This window comes from Chamaea fasciata, unplaced genomic scaffold (genome assembly GCF_029207755.1).
Source record: "Chamaea fasciata isolate MVZ Bird 193981 ecotype frontalis unplaced genomic scaffold, bChaFas1.0.hap1 SCAF_6, whole genome shotgun sequence".
NCBI classification, from domain to species: domain Eukaryota; kingdom Metazoa; phylum Chordata; class Aves; order Passeriformes; family Sylviidae; genus Chamaea; species Chamaea fasciata.
Genome location: NW_027094091.1, coordinates 61,830,960 through 61,853,284, shown reverse-complemented (window position 1 = coordinate 61,853,284; position 22,325 = coordinate 61,830,960). Strand labels below are relative to the sequence as shown.

Here is a 22,325-nt window from a genome sequence, read left to right as displayed (position 1 = left end):
AAGGGTCTGGAGCACAAGTCTGATGAGAAGCAGCTGAGAAAACAGAGGTGGTTTATTCAGGAAAAAGGAAACTCATGGGGGACCTAATGTATCTCTACAATTACTAAAAGGAGACTGTGGCCAGGTGGAGATCCATCTCTTCTGCCAGATGACAAGCAATAGGACAAAAGGAAATTGCCACAAGCTCTGCCAGGGAAGGTTTAGATTGACCATTAAGAAAAAATTCTTCAACAAAAGGTGTTCAAGTATTGGAACAGGCTGCTCACCGAAGTGGTGGAATCATACCATCCCCACAAGAGTTAAAAAAAAACTTGTAGAAGTGGCACTTAGGGACATGGCTCAGGGGTGGGCCTTGCAGTGCTGGGTTAATGGTTGCACTCAATGGTCTTAGAGGTCCCTTCAAACCTAAATGATTCTCTGACTCTGGTCAGCTATATATCAACAATATTTAATATCTTCATTAATGACACAGACAAAACAATCAAGTACTCCCTCAGCACATTTGCAGATGACACCAAGTTCAGTGGTTCTGTTGACACACCTGAAGGATAGAATGTCATCCACAGGGAATTGGACAAGGTCCAGGAAATGGGCCCATGGGAATCTCCAGAGGTTTAACAAGACCAAGTGCAAGGTGTTGCACCTGGGTCATGGCAACCCCTGATGCCAATCCAGGCTGGGGGATGAACAGATGGAGAACAGCCCTGCCCAGAAGGACTTGGGGGTGCTGGTGGAGGAGAGGCTGGACATGCCCTGGCCACATACACTTGCAGCCCAGAAAGTCAAATGTGTCCTGGACTGCATCCAGAGCCCCGTGGGCAGCAGGAAAAGAAGGGAGGGAAGAGATTCTGCCCCTCTGCTCTGGTGAGTGTCCCTCTGAAGTGCTGCATCCAGCTCTGAGGTCCCGGCACAGGATGGACATGAGCTTGTTGGAGTGACCCTACAGGAGGCCATCAAGTTAATTAGAGGGCTGGAGCACCTCCCCTTTGAGGAAAGGCTGAGACAACTGTGTTTGCTCAGCCTGGAAAAAAGAAAAAAGACTAGGGTGTCCTGACTGCAGCCTTCAAGTACATGAAGGGAGCCTATGGGATGAAGAGAGACTACAGTAGCATGCAGTGACAGGACAAAGGGAATAGGCTTCAAACTGAAAGAGAGTAGGCTTAGGTTAGACAGTAGTTTTTAATTCAATAAAGTTCTTTGCTGTGAGGGAGGTGAGGGATCGACACAGGTTGCCCAGAGAAGCTGTGGATGTTCCATTCCTGGAAGTGTTCAAAGCCAGCTTGGATGGAGCTCTGAGTAAGCTGGTCTAGGGAACGGTGCTTCTGCTGACAGCAAGGAGTTGGAAGTAGATGATACCAAAGTAGTGACAAATTCTGTTTTCTAAAGACAAGAAAAAGGCAAGTGTTACAGACGTCTTCATTTTTTTCTCAGAAACCATTTCCCTCAATCCTCTCCAGTTGAATGAATTGAACATTCATTTATGACTTGGTCAAACTCTGAGTAACTTTGCTAAGCTTTACTCATCTGATCACAATGAAAACCACAGACATTGAAAAATACCTCGATATATACCTAAACCCAGACAAACTTTAGGTCTAAATAAAAACATGCAACTACACTTCATCAAAACCATATCTTTCATTCTTCTATAACTTTTATATTATGTTTTATGGAGGAAAAAAATGCCACTAGCTGCCATTTCCAAGGACGAAGAGGCAAACTGGTTTAAATACATTCAATAATTTAAGGACAAAGTCTCAAATAAAATGAAGAATTTCTATTTGCTCCTATCCCCACACATTACACCTAGCAGCTGGTTCTGTTTTGTTCAGAAGAAATGAAGATACTTTTGGTATTATAGCCAATTCTAATTGAAGTTTTAAAAAATAACTTCAATATATGGACTTGGAAGCTGATAAAGTTAATTGGCACTTTATTCCCACATGATCACAATTCCAGTCACTTACAGCTGATTCACTCCCTTGATTTGCACTCTGCTTCACTAATCCTCTCAGCGTGCCCTACCATGCATAGAAAAGACCAGCACAGGGTCCTGGATTCTGAGCTAAAATCAAAATTTAATAGCAAACGCTTAAACACAACATATTAATATTAAAATTCCTTACCTTTATGTCACTTATGGCCTACAGATGGTTTCTTCACAGCCCTCTAAACTTTCATAATCCCCTCCTTCACACATAAATCTTTCCACTCTGTTTGTCATGTAGATGCTCTAGGACAAAAGCTCTACAATTTTAGTACATCTTTCTTCAGAACTGAGTGAACAAGGTTGGGCAATAAATGTCATATGAAAACAAAATGAGTTCTACAAAGTGACAGGAAAACAGTCCTAGACTTACAGCCCACTTTATGCAAGCCATCATCTTATTAAACCTTATTACTGCTGCTCACTGGTCAAGGAATTTAAATAACATGTATTAACACAACCTCAATCAGTTTCATCTTAGGCATGTAGGAACATATTTTAAACTCTGTGAATTGAAGCTGCAGATCATCCATCACAGTATTCTTTGAAGAGTTGGCTGCATCATCAGACAGCAGTACAATGCAGCAACAAAAGAGGACGCTTTGCGTGGACCCAGAGCTACTGCAAACAACAAAAGGAGTTCATTTAACTACTGACTGACTCCCCCCCACCTCGCCCTGCTACCTGTAATTGTTTCATCTCCTCACCAGTTTACTCCAGTGAAAATGTTTCTGATTTTATGCTTTTGAACACATTTTCCAGAGGGCAAGGAAAGGACAACACTGGGAAATCACAAGATCTTTGTTCTGCATGTCAGAATTACAACAGTTTGAATTTACATATAGTTCACTTTTTTTCGCAGAGAAATTTAATTTCTGTGCAGAGGTTTACATGCCTTAGGAATTCAGAGACTGGATTTGTTTGGCTTTGTGCAACACTCACCATCTGGCTTCTTGTGTCCCTTCCATAAAAAGTTTACTTTCCTGTCAATTCTGTGTATTTGAGATTGTTTTAATCTTCCTTTTGAGATCCTAGAAATGGCTCCACAGAGTCTGGCATGTAGCATCATTTAGAGAACTTTACTGAGTGAAAATAAGTCATTTATTGTGCTGTGTGCCAGCTGTACTTTTGCCTGTTGGGTCTGTTTTCCCCACTGCAGAGAGGCTGTTGAATTAAAGAACACAAGCACGAGAAAACGCTCTATTCATACAATCTGAGCTGTGTATGGACACCACTGGCATCTCACTTTCTACTTTGTATTGAAAGAATAAGGTGTCTTCAAAACAGAGTTGCTAAGGTGTCACTGGATTTTTGACCAGTATATCCACAAATGCACCAAAAAAAAAAAAAAAATCCTCAAATTTGATATACCTGCCTCCCTATGATGGCAACTACTTATCCATCTTGGAGTCCATCCCATCATACTGGGAAATAGTTTTCCCCCATATGGTTGTACATTCACTCCACATCAAAATCCACAGTTTCCACCCAAAGGAGGGCATTTTCTGTTCTCTTTTTTAAAGCAAATGTCTCTTCCTACTTTCTCAGTCTTTCCTTGAACATCCTTCCCCATTGCCAGTCTTACACTTCCTCCAAGTCCACTTGGAAGTGGGAAATTTTCCTTTTATTTCACTGCAAAAATAAAAGAGGAAAAGGAAGAAAGAAGATGAAACATGAGGGGGAAAAAAAAACACCAGATAAGATTGTCAGAATTGCAACTATCTTAGGACAGTTAAGATTTAGAGAAGTAAATGTACCAAACCCACTCACAGGGGAAGGAAAGTGCCACACTCCCAGATGGGGCAGGTGTCCATATCCATGTGTCACATTCAGCAGATGCAGGTCTCAGTTTTCCTCCACTGCCTTGCAAATTATCGTTTTTCTTCCACTGAAAAATGAAAGACATCTTATGTGGGAAAAAAAAATAAAATTAAAGAAAAAAAAACATGAGCAAACAAACAAAACTGAATAAAGAAAAATAAAAGTGTCACAGAAATCCTGTAGAATGCTGAGACTACCTGCAATTTTTGGAGTATATTGCTCTGTAACTCAGGAGTGTTACAATTACTTGCAGAGAGCTCTGCAGGCTCTCCATTGCAGAGGAGAGAGTGGTAGGAGAAAGATGACAAAGCCCTGGCAGAGCCATGCATCTTACAGAAATCTCTAAACAAGCTGTTAAACTGACCTGGCAAAGAATTTCCTGCTTAAACAGTGCAGATTGTGTTTTCCTTTAGATTTCAAACCTGGGTTTATAAAACTTCTGTATTAATAATACTTTGTCTTTATTAGACTGAGGGAAATCTGGCTCCGAACTCCTGTGGGTTCATTTCTTTATTCCACTTCAGAGTTGTGAAAATACACTGTCCCTGTATTTGTCTGGAGAATCTAGGCAGTAGAACAATTCAAGTGCTGTACCCCTGAGTTAAGATAACATGTTTGAGTAGACACTTCTATTCCTGCACCCCACATTAAACCCTTCTGGGGGCTGAAATGGGTGTATGTGGGCACCTGAACCTCAGACAGATATTCTGTGTATCAGATTTCCGTATTCAGTGGTGGACTTGGTAGTGTCAGGTAAAGGGTCAGACTTGATCTTTTCCAACCTCAATGATTCCATGATTTTGCTCTGCTACTTAAATGACATCCTGGGAACAGCTTAATCTACTGACTAATGAGTTGCCTACTGAAATGGGAGTGAAGATGCAAAAAGTTTAAATTAATCTTTTATCTTTTCAATCTAGTTTCCCAAGATCCGACAGTTGTATTCACAAACACAGGAAAAACTCCAAACACAACAGTTTGCCTTTCTCAGTTCAGCCAGTCCCCCCACTGTTAATTCCAGCCCAGGATCTGACACTCGAAAGAGAAGTGAGAAAAATTTATCCTTGCATCACCCAGGCAGTTGGACTAGATGACTGTTGTATGACCCTTCCAAATTGAACTATTCTACTCTTTATCTGGGTTTGCAGCTAAAATAACAAATTTTTTAATATACTACAGATCTTGGAAGAATGATAATGTGAATTGTAATGGTCTCTGAACACCTTATCATACATTCCAGCTCAACATAGGCAACAAATAACAACCAAACATGATTTAAAATCTTGGGTCTGGGTTCCCAAAAACAGTTTGATAATGTCTTTGTCCAGGAACAGAGAACATAAATGCCAATGTCTCCTTGTTTCTTTGAGTTCTGCATTTAAGGCAGAATAACATAATCCTTTAATACTTGAACACACCAGATTGAGGAGAGAAGGCAAAAGAGGTGAAATAGACTACATGCATCACTTGAGTTAAACATTGATATTTTAAACAATGTCTGATGTTATTAAAACTCCACATACATGTTTATTTTATGAGCAGAGAAAATATCTTTGATCTTTCTACACAGCCACAAAAGAAAAATAATAAAAAGGACCATATCTGGTTTCCTCTTTTCATATATATAAAACATCACACAACACAATGAGTGTTTCAGTCTGGTAATATAAAACACATGAAAAACCTAAGGAAAATGTTTAAAAAGCTTTTTTTCCATGATAAATGGCAATGTTCATTTCTGTCATAAAATCTGCTTGAGGATTCCTAAGGAACTTCAAACGTATCTTAATAGACTGGTTTATACTAAAAAAAAAATAAAAATGTAAGAAGCGGGAACACCATATCATCCCAGTGTTCTCCAAAACACAGGATTTGTCCCAGAATACTGCTTAAGGGAATGGACCCAAACTTCAGTATGCTGTAACTACACAACCCAGTTAGGATACCTACCTATCTGCCAACTGCACAAATTATCCTCATAGTAAAGACTTTGTAATAATAAGGATAAATGTAAGCATTCTTTGTAAATACATTGTATGTTTCACAGGTGGGAAAATAGTGAAAACAAAATAATCATAAGATACATAAATTCTTCCAGATACAAAGTCTTCTCCATTTTTTGCATTGCTCCTAATTCTACAGGGTTCCACATTCAATAAATGGACTCTCAAAGCCAGCTGCAGTCATACCACAAAGTTCTTCTCAAAAAATCATTAAAAATCTGCTATTAGTTCAAGGTTGGTAATAATTGTTTACTATCCTTAATAAACATCCTCAGTTACTTCATTCCTTATTCAATGAGACAGTAGGTCCATGAGGTTGGGAACAGGCATACAAGCTCCCAGTTATTTGTGGCTTGCATATCTTTGAAGACAGGCATGAGTCAGTATCTTGTTTATACATTAAGGAACAATGTATAAATGTAGATGTTCTTTATTCATGTCCTGGTTTAAAAGACATGTATCTGCCAAGGAAGGCAGGAACCTTCCTGGAATGGAAAGACAGCCCCCTCTATCCAAATTACTGTAACTGTGAAATTATGGTGCTTCAAGGACAGAAGGAGGATGGAAGGAAGGAAATAGAAAAAGACATTTTACCTAGAAATTCTAGAGGCATTTTAGCTAGAAAGCTGACCCTGCCGTTCCACACCTCCCTGACAACAAATGGAAAGAAATTCCTTTGAGAAAACCTAAACTCTAACAATACATTAAGGCGGGGGATAGAAATAAACATACAAGGGATGAGGAAATTCAGGAAGTTTTGAACTAAACATGACATGTAAAGCAAAACAAAAGAGGTAAAAAAGCCCTAAGGGTTTCTCTTTCCAATTTGTGTTCCTTATGAACCCCATCTTCAACCTTCTAAGATGGTAATCATTAAAATACGAAATACTGTAGGAGCAAACCTATAGTAGCTAAATAGTGATGGTTGTATCCTCAGCACGACATTTAGAAATGCATACAACAATGCCTGTTTTTATGAAAAGGTAGATTACATGCTCTTTTAGAGAATTGTCAATGTCTTAATAATCCCCCACCTTACCTTTTTTTCTAAGGAATAGTTGCCTAGTCTCTGTCAGTTAACTAGTTAAGGGGAGCATCATTTCTCATTTTATACTGCTTAATCCTGAAATAGTAAGAAAGGGAAAAAATATTCTCCAGCATACATTGTGAGAAAAATAGTGTGAGAAACCGTCATTTTACATTTGTGCTTTTCTTCCTCTCTTCTTGACAGAGGATGCTATTGATATTGTATGTGGTTCACAACATCTGAAAGATGCTGCAGGGTTTAAATGTTCTTATCAATATATGATTTCATCTCTAATCCTTGGTACTTTTACTACCTCCAGAATAATATTTTTACAAGCAAACACAGGCATTACCATCTAAATCACAGCAATATCATTGAACAAAAGGATATGCCACTTCTGCCGTGAGGAAGAGCTAAAAAACATTTCAGTAAAGTAAAATATCCTGTTTTATTCAAACCAGAAAAAGCTTTACAATAAACAAAGACAGGTTTCATTAAAAAAAAAATACAATTCCTGGCACATAGCTTTCAAAATCTCTCAAATATGTTGGTATAAAGACAGAGCCTGTGGGTTACTCTTCCCTGTTTCTGCTGTTTTCTATACTGTTCAGATGGTATGTGCTGGAGCAAAGACTTTTCAGCTGCCTCCTCCATTTAGATGTAATATGCAGCAGTGAGAATTCCCATACCATTCTCACTTTTGCCCCTCCTGCCCTGGAACAGGCTTCTTACTCTCCCCAAGTATCATGATTATCTAAGGATGGTTGATAATCTTCTGTCAAGCAGCCTCTGGGAATTAGGTGACACTGGTAAGGAGGGGGAGATTTAAAGAACTGCTTGTCTTCCACACTCACTTTGATCTAGGCTGATTCCCCTTAGGAAATTACTGCTACTGGACCATCTAATTGGAAAGACTCTCCAAATATAAAATAATATAATGCAATTTAATATGCTAGTTGTGACTGGTGGCAAGTGAAATTCAGTGCTGCCCAAGCTGGCAGTCTGTGCTTGCCCATGAGCAGCTCAATACAGAGGAACACTTCTGGCTGCTTTGACAACACCTGCCCCATGAGATGTGATTCAAGAGGTCTTGCACCAACTGAAAATGCCTGGACCTATAACCGAGGGCCCACTCCCAGCAGAGAGTAAGGCAAAACAGTCCCAAAGAACAGGCAAGATACGTTAAACAACACTTGGTGAAACCAAAGTCTTTTGACTAGCTTGTGTTGTTCACATTTACAAGCTGAAGTCTCCTGAAAGTAAACAACAAAACCAAATAATACTGGAAATTAATCTATATTCATTGTAAAGCATAGAAGTAGCCTAATCTGTTTGGCATGAAAGTTGCATGGAAAAGCTCTTCAACCATTCCCAGTAAAGGAATGGGTGGGTTTGATCGATTTATTCATTTTCCTTGAATAATTTTTAAAAGTGCTGTAAAACCCTCACCAAGCCAATGCCATTAGTTAACTATGTCTCTACAGACTTTGGGAGATAAAATGATTCCAACATCAATCTTTTTCTACTTTCTTGCTGCAAAACACAGCAATAAATTGCAGACAGTTCACTGCAAGGCTAAGATGTAATGTTGTAAAACCTTCAATAAAGCCTCAGCACCAAATTTAGCTCCTGTGATAGCCTGCATCACAAGGTCCTGCAGTGGCAAGAGATGTCTTTGCTAAACAGTAGAACCAAATCAATTAAAAGTTGCAGTAAATAGCACAATCCCTTGAAAGCTTTCACAGTACAAACATTGTAATGCTCAATGTTATATTTAGAAATAAGATATAAATAAATTACAATTGCATTTACAATGCTTCAAGCTTTGCCTAATGAAAAAATGTAACTGTCTAGAAAGTTCCAGCACACTGCAATAGAAATCATTATTTTTGTGTAGATCCATGCAACACCAAGACCAGAAAAGCCTCAAAACTGACTAGAGCCTTTGTGTATGGGTTATAGTAGACCTAAATAAACACATACCCAGCTTAGGTGGTTTCACTGTGACAGGAAATTAGGTTGTAGGCTTACCCATTTTAGACTAGCAGCTTCTCTTCAGATCCTACACAAACTGCCAAGGTCACCACGTTGAACATTATGGCACTTTAGAAGGATTTTAATGTGGAGGCTAATTTGTTATAATTGAGATCTCATACCTGGGCTTCTAAAAGCCCTTCTCATCTAATGTCTGTGCATTAAGATTACACTCTGGCATTAGCAATCAGAAAATTAAAAGTAACAAAACTGGTAGAAAAGCAAGTTTGTGGTGGTATTGTAAGCCATTAACTTTTTATTATTTTGCAAGGAACAGAACTGTTACATTACCAAAACTCTATGCAACAGTGACCCACTGTTGTAAAGGCATCAGCTTTCCCATCCTAGGAAAACATGTCAGACATGCTCAACTCACATGGCAATTGTTATGCCCTCCAGGGGAATGTGAATTTCCCTGGTACCCATACAGATCCTCTTCATCACAATGGTGGGAATCATGCCTGTCGTTCCCTTCTTTGTTGCTCAGATTCACATTTGGCACCACACCTCCAGCACTAAAACAGAACCACCCCAACTGCCAGTTTCCCCTTCCCCTGTGAGCTTTGCCCCACAGGTTTTCAAAGCACCTAAAAGGCTCCCCCAAAGATCACAAATCACCCTTCATAAGGCCAACAGAGGCCTCAAAATGAACCCCAGAGTAGGAAAAGGACATCAGCACAAACAGCTCTCATGTCAGCCCCCAAATGCCAAAACATTTTGCAGCCAATAAAACTGAGTCTGTCTTTACATAAAGGCATTCCATAAACAGAAAAGGGATGAACACACTGCAGTCTGCTTTGAACTTCATTTCTTGTAGAAACAGACACCAAAGCCTTATAAAATATTAATTGAGCAAAAGTTATTAAATGCATTATCTGAGAACATGAGTAGTCCTGTTTTCTGTGTACACTTAGTATAAGGACAAATTACGTCAAACTCTATATATTCCATTCATTCATAGAAGTTCAAAACATAATTATTAAATTCATCATGTTAATATGTTATAATTCCCATTTTATCTAAATTGTATCATGAAAGCCACATTTCTGTGCCACAATGCAAAATCATACAGGTAAATTTTTCTATTTTGCATTTCATTCTGGAAATAAATTGAGATTCTACAATTAGGTGATTTAATGCAACAGACATTTTCACATTTTTCAAGTCTCAAATAGTTTAAAGAGATGAGAGTTCTAGACACAAACCTACCATAGGCAGGCATAATTACTAGGCTTACCATGTTTTAGGACCCTCGAATTCATACCTACCACAAATACACTTCGAAACAAAAGTAACATCCTCCTCTTTCCTTCACAACATTCAAAGTGATGCTTCAAAAACATTTTGTTCAGCCCAAAAATAAATCAAAGTAAACAGGTAGAAATATGTAGGTCTTTCACCCATATCAGGACTGAATAAGTTAGTTTGGTGAATTGTTGTGGCAGGACCTGACACTCTCTGGTACAGCAAAACTTTATCTCCCCACCACATATGGCTAAAATCAGACTGGGATGGTTTGGCATGTGATGAACCACCTCAGCTGAGAACCTCCTTAGCTGGCAATACACATCCTGACTTGAATGGTGAGAAAACTTAAAATTAGCGACCACAGACGCAACAATTTTAACAACTATGAAAGACCACTATGATTTTCCTGAAATCAGAAATCTCTTACACACTCTCTGAGTGTGTGGAGAGCTCTCTCAATGACAAAGATGTTCACATCTAATTACTTCACCAGGGGGTTGAGAAAAATAAAGGAGATTCTCTGCACACTGTCCTGGGTTGTAGTGTAGGATGTGCACAAAGTATTCTATCACCATCTTAATGAACTGTTGAATCCAGCTGTTGAAGCAGTGCTCTTCCCGGGCCCCCTCCCTCAGGGCTATCTTCTGCTAATGGCCCATCAAATGCCTTGCCGCATGACTCACAGATAACCCCCTCTGGGAGCTATCTCTATTTAATGGGCCATCAAGGACCTCCTGCATGACTCATCATCCCACTGTGATATGCTCCACCCAGGGGGAGGAACCAAGCATTCCCACCTGGATATAATCTGGGGTTTGGGGCAATACAGGCAGCCCTTACCCACTAGATTCCCAGAGGACCCAAGCTACCAGACCTTTCTATGGGATCACTGCTTCAGGAAGACCACCTCATCCGGACTGCTTCTATCACCCTGCTCAGGTTGTATTCTGACTCTCTCAGTGGTCTTTTGTATTATTGCATCTATTTTATTTTACCTTTTTTCCTTTCTTCATATTAAATTGTATCTTTGACTTGGAGCCTCTCACTTGTTTTGCTTTCAAACCACTACACATACAGCTATCATTCATTGGTGAAATTGACTCCTAATCTATACTATTTCTTTGCTAGCTGTAACATAAGGTATATCTATAATCATGCACTGTATCTTTAATCTTTTATCTAAAACTGTATCTTTATCTACTAGAAATGTTTCTTTTTGTTTTATTCCTGTGTAGCAAGTAAGTCTGTTTAAATCTTATGTCTGTTTTCCTTAGGTCTATTCAATAAATAATTAATGTTTAATAATTATTCAATAAATAATGAATGCTGTAATAGGCCTGCCAGTCATTATTGGAACCTGCAAGTGAGAGTGTTTTTGGTGTGCTGGACACCTCAATAAAGCTACTGTCTACTGCCCGGGCAGTAGGCCTGGGCAGAGGCAAGGACTTGTCCAAGTTCTTCCTCTCCATTTGTAAGAACTATCACAATTCAGATATAAGTGCAGAAAACATCTCTAGTGTACAGTACAAGGAGTTCTGGGGTTTTCAGAACTTTTGTTCTGAAACTCTACAGTCAGCAGAAAGTTTCATGCTAAAACTCACATTTTTAGATTTTTATGGACAAAGGAGAAGATAGCACAAATGCCATTAGACAAGGTTACTCTTCTTTTCATCCACACTTCCTAAAAAATCCATGATAAATTATATTTTCCATATTATTTTAAAGAGTCAAGATCCCAACTCCTTTTGTAGACATGTTAATCCAGATAAGGATACTGTTTGAAGTCTTAAGCACGTGCCTGTTATCACGATCCCACATCATTAAAACATCGTATGTTTTGGTGAAGTAATAGTTTTAGGACTCCAAGAAATGTGTGATGACTTTGCTCTAATATGTCATGTTGACAGCTCTACATATTTTGAGTTGTTTACCTAAGGGTCATACAGTCTACATATCAAGACTTTACTCCCAAAATATCCAGGGACTACAAATCCTGACAGTCTCTATTTTTCCCACAACAGGCACTTTTATGAACAGCTCTAAATGACATCTGCACTGAAGACAAAAATTCAACCACATATCTATAGACATGTAACTGGCAATTCCTCCTTTCCTTTGTTTTCTTTGATCATCACCATGACCCATCCAGCATTAATTTGATCTCCTTGAAAACAATACCTCAGAAAAAAGGCTCCAAGAATCCACCTATACATTGTGGAGTAACCATGTATCTGCTTTTACTTCTGTTTTTCTCCTTGTCAGCTGCTCTGTGTAACAATATTTTACTACCTGTTGCTACCCTCAGCAATGCTCAAAACCCATTAGCACCAATTCTGCAGCATGTAAACCTACTTTAGGCACCTTAACCCATCAGTATTCTACAAACAGCCAAAATTTCAGAATCCTTCAATGGCCGAGAGGTGAAATTTCCCATTATTGATCTCCTTCATGAACCCAGTTGAGATTTGGATATTAGGTGTTGCAAAATTCAGCTTCTATAGGGAAACTTGACTGCATCTATCACACACCAGCTGCATGGCTCAGCTGCACAGCAGCTCCACAAGTGTTCAGACTTGCGAAAGGTGTGTGCCTTGCTCCCCCAAGAAAGATTAGAGCTGAAATCCAGTGCTCTTCCTCAGCTCAAGGTTTCCTGAGCTCCTGGGATTTGCTGTCAAAGATAACAAGTAACAGGCACCTGATAACAAGAGAAAAGGCAGAAGACCACATTTGTTTTTAGAAAAAAGTAACACCAGGAGAATTAAATATTTGTTCCAACAAGTAACAATTTGCACATTAGAAATACCATGGTGCAGATATTGAACCACACTAAGAACGGGTGTTCAGAGCGCTTCTTTTCTGTCTTCTGATGGAGATCAATGCAATATGCACACACTGCACAAGTTTAATTGCATGCTCCATTTTGAGAGGTAAAAGGTCAGTAGCAAATAATTTCTTCATTGACTGCCTCTTGTCTTCACTTTTTCATTTATTAGAGAACAAGGGTAGCTGCATGTTCCAGCCCTAGAGAACATTATGCTGCCAAGAAGATACAAATAACTGTCTATAAACAGCCTTAATCTTAGACTTCTTGGGCTTTCTGCTCAAGACAAGAGAAACAAGCAAAATAAGACTAAACTGCATTATCTGCTGCATGACATATACAGTGATGAAAGATTATCACTTCAGAACCCAATTTCTGTCAGATTTATCTGAACTCTCCTATTATTTACTTATACACTTGTAAGTATTATGTACTTTTACACTTGGTTCTATGTACAGTGCTGGAGAATGACTGCATTAAAATGATTTAATGTACAAGCATTATTAATAGTGTCTGGAGGAAGTTAGTTTTGCTTTTAAAGACCAGTTAAATGTGTGTTAGGCTCTTTGGGGAATTCTGATCTTAATCCAGCAAAGCATCTTAAGAGGTTTAAGTCTCTCATATGTTTAAAACCAAACATTTTTCAAAAATTTTTCGCCCAGCTGGAGCTTTTAATAGCTCCACAGATGCTTATAATTAATAATCTCTGGATATTTTTCATAACTGGATTTTTGTAAAAGCTGCAGGAGGCTTTTTAGGTTTGTCATAGTCACTCAACAAAAAGTAAGGCATTTACTTACCTGATTAGTGACATTTACGACCATTTAGGTCTGGTAACAACAGATGTATAATGTTGGTTCAGCAGAACAACTTATAGTCCTGGTGTTGACCAGAATATCCAGCTATGGCAGGAGAGCCTCCTGGCTAAGGAGCCTGGTGTTGTACAGAATTAAAACTTCCAGGGCAGTCACTTAGTGGGTGGCCACTGGAGGGATTTATCCCATAACATTTTAACTTTTCTGCAAGTTTGACTTGAAGTGCTACTAACAGGTATCCTGAAACAGAAGTGCAGGCAGAATCACAGAATCATTAAACTTGGAAAATACCTCTGCAATCCTGGAATCCCACCATTAAACCAGCACTGCCAAGTACACTACTAAATCCTAGTTTTAGTGACCCTAAGGGCCATATCCACACATTTTTTTAACACTTCCAGAACAGTGATTCATCACCCAATGATATCTGGTGATATCATTCCACCTATCAGAAACAAATTTTTACTTTTCTCATTTTTTAAATATTTCAATTAAATAAGTATTAAGTTGACTGCTTTTTCTTTGAAAGCAAGACCAATATGTCTCAAACCACCACATTCAGAGAAGAAATTCACAGTGGCTGCCAACATACATTCTGCAGCTGGAACTGGAACTCCTGAAGGAACACCTGCCCTCTACTTAAGCTGAGGCAGGATCCAGAGAGAGAGGAAGCAAAGGATTTGGGCACAGCTTTACAAACAAGGAGTATGCTCAGGAGTCCCCAGGATTTCTAGCTACCACTTGCTGGCATCCAGGCCACCACACCTTGACTGAGGAGGGAGCTGAACCCGGTAACATTTTGCCTGTCATTGCCACAGTATTTCTCCCAGATACGCAGCAGGCACCCATTTGCAGCCCTGAGGAACATCCACCTTCTGAATTCTTGCAAGACCTCGAGAAAAACTTTGAGGTGGTGCCAGGAGCCACCCCGCAAAAACCAAAAAGGGAAGACAGCGATCACATTAAAACCGGAGGAGAAAGCTGTCCCCATGGCCAGGACTGGAGCATCCAGTCTGCTGGAGGCTTTTGTGTATGCTGAGTTTCTTCCACCACGTGACCACAGAGTCATTGAAATATTCTGTTCACTAAAATTTTGGAGACAGAAGGGAGAGAAGTTTTATTTCATACTTCCAAAGAGAAGCTCCTATAAGCTAACATTAACATCCTTACATAAGACTGTACAGAAACACATTTCCTCCAAAATTAGCACTTTGATATCAAATTCTATTGTTTCATTACCTGTAGGGCAACCTTAGTGAAGTCAATGTACATCAGGGTTTCTACTCCTGGGTTTGCCTGTAACACTCTACTCCCAGCTCAGGAACTCTGATCCTCTACAAATATCACAGAAGAAAACACACCAGTTCCAACAATTCAACTCATCCCAAGAAAATATTTTATTGGCCTATAACTTTGATTTCAGGACATTTCTTACAACAACTTACAATGAGCGACTAAATTATAGAAAATAATGAATATATCTATATTCACCTTACACATCTAAGAAAAAAATTAATGTTTTTCTGGACACAATATCCAGGGGATGTCCAAATGCAGTAAAAGGGGAGTGTGTCATTCTATACCTCACTCCCCAAAATTCATTCAAAACCAGACAGAAATGCTGAGGTGATGATTTCTCCCTAGAGAAAACAGGCATCTATCAGGTCTGTGGGGCTTTCTTCACACAAACACACACACAAAAAAAACAAAAAAAAAAAACAAAAAAAAACAAAAAAAAAAAAAAAAAAAAAAACAAAAAAAAAACAAAAAAAAACAAAAAAAAAAAAAAGGCCATTCAGTTTGTAAAGCCAAGACAGAAGTGCCAGGGCAGAATGGTGGGCATATTCCAGGGCAGTATGTTAATTTTCAAGTGTTCTGGATTATGTAAACACTCACAAATCCAAGAAAAGAGTCATAATAAACATTCTCTGAATTAAAAACTCCACCAAAAACTTTGGATACATGGGGAAAATAAATTTTATAGATAGAAAAGAATCTAATTTACGGAGTCACAGAAACACCTCCAAGGCACTGTTTAACCTTTCAGTTCTCATAGACTTTTTAGCAGAGGTCTAATCTCACATTAAAAACAAATCTAACGACTTCTTAGAGGTTGTTTTAAATGTTGTTTTAAAAACATTTTCTTGGTGCCAACCAGGTAAAGCCTGTCCAGCTCTCTAAAGGAAAAGATGCCACAAAAATCAGTCAATTCTGGTCTCGCTCTTATTGACATGCAGGGAAAGAAACGCTTTTAATAATAGGACTTCCTTTCATGCAGAGATGGTGAAAGCTTTCAAAGGATAAATAATTCATAGTCTTCCAACTCTGAGAATAAATTTGTTCTTTTCCTGTTTTACTTTCCTTTAAGATATGACATCTTAGGAAAGCAGGGAAAAGGGGACTACTCTTTGCTTCTAAGCGTATAAACATGCACAGTGTTTCATTCTCCCACTGCAGCAAAGCTATAAGATCAATAGACAAGCACTGAAAACCTTTTCCCACTGGGCAGAGACTCTGCCATCTAAATAGTTTCTCAAAAGATAGAGCCTCACTAGCAGCGAACCACAAAGAATCAGCCAGCACACAGCTAGGGACCAGGCTTGGAATAATCTCACATGGGGACAACTCCACAGTAAGGGAGCAAATTATTTAAGCTTGATCATATCAGTGACTGGTGAACTATGATTCTGTCTCCATTCTTTTAAGTTTTATCTAAACTCCATGGGGATATGAGAATGCTGTTGTACTTATTGTGCAGTTTCAGTAAACAAAGGCGGGGGGGGGGGGGGGAAGTAACCCTATAGAAGGATGAATAAAAAACCTGCAACATGTTCTATCTGGCAAGTGGGGCTGCATTTATACAGGCCTAAAGTAGCAAAATACCTCAACAGAGCAAACAGGTTTCGCAGTAATCAGTAACACCAGCAGGTTAAGCTTTTGTGGCCAAATCTCTGGGGGGCAATTCTCATGCCTAGAAGTTTCTCAATTCTCAGCCCAAATGTATTTGTCAAAAGATCCAAAAATCAGCTTGGAGATGATTCTCAAGGCACCTGTTTGTAACACAGTGGGAATCACCTTAAAACAGCTTGGAGATAATTCTCATGGCTCCTGTTTGTATTAGGCTTGATCGTAATCAAAAAGAGTAGATACAAACACCTAAAAGCTGCCCTTTAGTCAGTTCAAGGCCAAATCCATCTCAAAAAAGCATTTTGGAAGGAGGATAGTTTGGGGATAGTCTGTGATCAGTGTCTTCGTTTGAAAGACGGGTCTGCTAAGGATGGCAGGAGCCTCCTTTGGAATGGAAAATGTAAATCCCCTCCTTCTGAATTATTATAATTTTGAAATTAAGGGGCTCTGCCCTCACCCCCTTCCTCCACCAGTTCTCGATGGTGTCTCCACCACTTGGAGAGAAACTCCCAAAAGGAGAAGCGTAGCCAGATGCCCTCCTTTCCCATGAGCTTGGCCACTTCTTTGTTTTCTCAAGCTAGTGCGTCCTAGCAACTTGTGAGAAAAACTCTATAGGTAAAAGGGAACAAAAGAACAGAAATTTAACCCCCAGCAACAGGAACACCAGAACAAGTATTTCCATCCATCCTGCAGAATTACTCCCTAACAGACATTTGCTAATCTTTTTGTCTGGTCCCAGTTTATACTTAGCAAAGAATGCAGCTCCCAGTACTTACTTTTAAGAGCTCCCCCAGCTTTATGCAGAGGGGACACTGACAGCAGCCACAGGACACCAAATGCAAACAACATGCTGAGAATGACAGGGTACCACTTTCCAAGGACAGTTATAAACAGTGTATCTCCCCCAGGAGGCTCAAAGTGCATTAAAATGAATTATTTGCTGACCAAAGAGAGAATAACACTATTTAAAACCCATAGGTGCCTAATGTTGGGGAGAGTGGAGGATAGAATCACTTACAAGTGCCAAGTCATTAATTTATCTCAGTGCTGTGGATTAATTATTTCCAGCAATACTGACAAGAGTAGCCATGAAAAAGAATTCACTACCAGACTTCCTATAAATGACTGTTACGGTCAGCACTACTAATCCAGTTAAGAGTCTACTAAAATGATTAAAGAAATGCTAGATAAGGTTTCACAAATACACCTATGACCCAATTTTACACTTGAAGCCAAACTCCATTGAACAGCGTGCTGATAACCGTGACACTGCAGCATTTACAAACAAGTTGTTATGAAAGAGGAAAAACACACAAAATCAAACTGCTTATTGCAGATATTTTTCATGATAGCTGCTATCATGTTGCTGAAAGGTGGTGAAATTTGGGGAAAGAGGAGGAGAGATCATTTACAGTGACAACACCTACTGCTGTGGATGTCATTTTTTCTGTAAGTTCTGGAAGTAGAGTCAAGAATCATTAATGAAATGGTATCAAAAATATAATGTTTCTCCTCACAGCAAGTGCAGTACCAAAATACAGAGGGTTTGCAAGTTTTCAGGACTCATTTTCACCATTTGTCTGTGAAGGAAGAAGGAGAGGTGTCTCTTTGATGATTTTGCTCTCACCAGAGCAGCAAAGGTGAGGGAAGAACTCAGCAGCTCACACCACCATACATGTAATTAATCTGGTAACACGTGGCATATAGAAGTTTATGACATTCACCACCATACACTTCATTAATCCCTGCGTATGGTAAATAGACAGAAAAACAAATTCCAGTGCTCCTTCTTTAATCTTCTCTTCATGCCCTGATCCAAAATAAACCTCACTATCACATGTAAGGCAAACTTATCTAAGAGAAAACATTTGGCCTCTTCCAATATCAGCCACAAAGAAGTACTTAAAAATCTGCTACACACCATGCCAGGAGGAAAATTAACTGGTACAAACAACACTACCCCAGCACAGACTTTTATGCCTCAGCACAGTTATATCACAAGGAGAAAAGAGGCTGCCAGGGCCCAAAAGAAGCTGAGTACCCAGTACACCAGTGCTCCAAGGAGGAGGAGAAAGAAAGAGTGTGGGCTTTGGTCCTGCAAACCAGCAATGCAGTTGGTAAAAATCTCATCTCTGCCAAGTCTGGAGTGCTAGGATTAGAATGCAATGAGCACACAAACTGACCACATTAAAATTCATTCAGACCATTCTAACCCTACAATATCCATCAAAACGTAAGGGTACTCCCTGCTTAAAAATCAGTGGATCTTCAATGTCCCTCTGACACAGTCAGACAGCCCAAGTCTATATATATATTTTATATATATATATAGATATTCCTTAACTAGAAGATGTTTTAAAGCCATTTTTGCGCATGCATTTAATTAAAATCAAAAAAAAATGCTTAAAAAAGAAATTTAATCCTGTTAGCTTTCCTACCAGAAACAAACCGGCATAATTACCCCTGAGTGCAGATTGCCCAGTGTAGTGCAGACCCTGCAGCCTGGGACTTCCTTAGCAACCTTCCCACGGTTCTAACACAAGTACTAAAATAAAGGGCACAAGGGAGCAAGAAAATTTTTGGGCTGAAACCAGAAACTTCTCCTTAAAACTCAGCTAGATGACCAAATGAGCCACACTGCTGCACACAGTGTTTTCCAGCACATTTTTTCCAGGCCAAGCCTTCTCTTCCCACTTTTGCTGGTGCATCCCTGTTAGTGAGAGAACTGCAGCCAGAAGGTAAATATTAAGAAAGCTGCCAGATACAAGCTACAGGACAGACCTCAACAAAGTTCATTCACTTTAGAGAAGGGCAGTAAGGCAGGGTGACAGTAGCACAGATATACCATACCCTCACCATGTCAAAATGCGCCACTGTACGATGAACACTGTTATAGGTCTGACCTGAACAGGGAAGTGGAGCAATTAATGAAAAATTAGTTTCACCAGATGACTGGAAAGACCTCTCACTTCTCAAAGCAAGCACACTTTTTAGGTCACTGATGCTCAGCTAATTAGAGTCATTTCCTGCTCTTCCAGAATCGTCCATATTAAAATAAAAAGGTTAGAAAAAGATTTCATGCATATATTAATTTCAGTCTCTCACTGTAAATTTTTCCCACATTTAAATGGCTCTCTAAAAACTTGGGAAAATGTGGCATACTGGTGATAAATCTGCCAAAGTCTGCATAACATATGGGTCTCAGCCCCTTGCCCTTCCCTATCTCCCAGCCTCTCCAGCTCAGCTCACACTGTGGACATGGCCATGGTCACTGATGGATATAGCCATGCTTTTACCATCCCTGAAAAGATGCTCTCATAGGATAAAAGAATAGTTTGTTTTGGAAGGCACCTTAAAGATCTAGCTCCAAGCCCCTTCCATGGGTAAAGACAATTTCTGCTAGACAAGGTTGCTAAAAGTCTCGTTTTCCTGTATTTGCATCTTGGTATCATGGGATGTCTTCAGTTCCAACAAAAGGAAAGTATCCATCTTTTTACCCTCTTTCGAGGACTTTATTAATGTAGTTTTGCACAAGAAAGACAGGACGCTTTCTTTCAAAAAAGTAAGACATCCTAGTATATCAGATTCCATGGTCTCAGTTTCAAATTTGATAATGCCCTTTTATTTTGCTCAGGCTTTTTTCAGCAGTTCTTCTGTTTTTCTACTATCCACTGATGAATCCCTCTAGCTTGACACTCCACTACTTTTTGAACTCTTCCAATTTCTCTCCTAAGCAGCTTTTGCCCCAACCTCCAGCACAACTGTCAGACCAAACTGACTCCAAAAGCACTGGATGCCTGGGTACCAGCACTGTTTTCTTCTCAGATCCATCCTCACAGAGAAATCCTTTCAAGTTATTGTCTGAAGAAGAAGGTTCTATTCAGGTCAATTCTACCAACTTTGGTTTAGTGTTTTACCCTCTAAAGGGACTCGGGGTGTAGAAGTCAATGGTGGTGAAACCGTAAACTGTATGTCAACTTCTGTTCACTGCCTTATCAGACTGTCCATATCTCACACAGATTCCTAAAGATGTGAGCATATTTTCTTGGATTAATATAACTACTCTGCCTTCCTCAATGATAAACTGAGACATTTTCCATGGAAATGACTACTAGAACAAGCTTTACAACAACAGGTGTCACTGCTCAGGATGAAAAAATAAGCACACATGAGAAAGATTTCTCTGGAGAGTTCTAGCGACCGGGAATCCATAAGTTATTTACACAATTTGGGTTTTCTGGATAGGAGTTAGGGCTATATGCAAATCCAGCTGAAGCCACCCTGTCCTGCCAAAGACACTGTGCTATCTTCAACTGATCACTTAACTTTTCCAAGATCATATCAGGTCTGGAAAGCAGCTGATTCCTTGTGTGCTAGAGTAACTGAAGAAGAATCAAGGATGTTCTGAACAGCCTGGAGGGACTTGGAACCTTTTCCCCAAAATTACACTACATGTAATTCTGAGAATATGTAGACCAAAAAAAAAGTCTAGACCTTTTCTCAGAAACAACCTAAATGATACAATTATTATATATCTTTGATTTAATCAATTACACAATGAATAATAAGATTTTCAACTAAGTTTGATAGGATTATAGTGAATTCTTTTTTCATTATTCTCAGATCTATTGTTGTTTCACTGTAAATTATCTGCTCTCAAGTTTAACAAAAAAATTTACTGGAACAGAACAAAACTAAAACCTCTGTACTCAAGCTTTACTAGTTTTATAGAGCTCTTTTAAAGTTTGAATTTAGTTAGCTTGTAGGGTGTACAAGCAGATCTAAAAATAAGCATGTTTCAGAATCTTTCTTCGTGTTCAGACCAATTCTTCAACCTTTGTGAAAATCCTGGATGAATGAGAAAGTTACACTCAGTTCTCCCATGTATCTTCTTCACAAGGATCTCTAATTAAAGAGGAAGGGAAAGAGCTTTTACATGCTTACCTTTGAAACATTGCAACATTTAAGGGAGAACAGAGAAAAACCATGCCTCCAAGCAAAATTACAAACAAAGCAAGGATTATTATTTTATGGCTGGGGATGATTTCGGTTTCCCTCTAAAAGAGGAATTTTACCTTGTGGTTATGGCATGGATAGCTGCACGTGGACATTAGGTGTTACCACAGGCTCCAGGCTGGCTTCCAAAATACACCTCATCTGGGTGAGAAGTGTATGCCTGATTTATCAGCTCTAAATCCAGCTGGAATGGAGGGAGCTTGGTTTTAACGATGTTCCTACAAGCAGGAGGTAAGGGTCACTGTCTAACCCCTGACACACCTGCAAAAGATACTGTAATGACTTGTTGCACAACCCACAAAACAGGTACCTCACTCACATCAAGCACAGGAACAGAAAAGGCATGTCCTGCTGACACTCTCCTCTCCAAAGGAACCAATTCCTACATGTTCTCTCTCTCCCTCCTGATCTGTCACTGTCCCATAGAATCCCCATTCCTCCCAGCATCAGGCTTTCAAACCTATGGCTGTGATCTAAGCAAGTTTTTACTACCTCGGCTGCAGGCAAGGATGGCAAAAGAGACCTCAAAGATTAAGTTTTCATCAGAGTTCAGGCTGAAGTAGCAAGATTGTTAAGCCAAATTTCCCCAAGAATTGTAAAATTGGTGATTTTTAAAGAAAATAAAGATGCATCTTTTTCAAGTTGT

At 39.3% G+C, this 22,325-nt stretch overlaps 1 long non-coding RNA gene across 3 annotated transcripts in view; it reads right to left on the bottom strand.

Moving 5' to 3' along the window:
* Positions 1 to 1,140: 1,140 nt before the first annotated feature.
* Positions 1,141 to 22,325, bottom strand: part of LOC136291482 (uncharacterized) — an 83,893-nt gene continuing 62,708 nt past the window's right edge. Inside the window, exons 2-5 of one of the 3 annotated variants that reach the window (XR_010721558.1) lie at positions 3,758 to 3,875; positions 3,359 to 3,619; positions 2,127 to 2,608; positions 1,141 to 1,380 (exon numbers count right to left, since the gene is read on the bottom strand). This is a non-coding gene — a long non-coding RNA (uncharacterized lncRNA). Of the gene's footprint in view, positions 1,381 to 2,126; positions 2,609 to 3,025; positions 3,620 to 3,757; positions 3,876 to 22,325 lie in introns of those variants that run through there. The other 2 variants (XR_010721559.1, XR_010721557.1) reach the window with 2 other exon arrangements.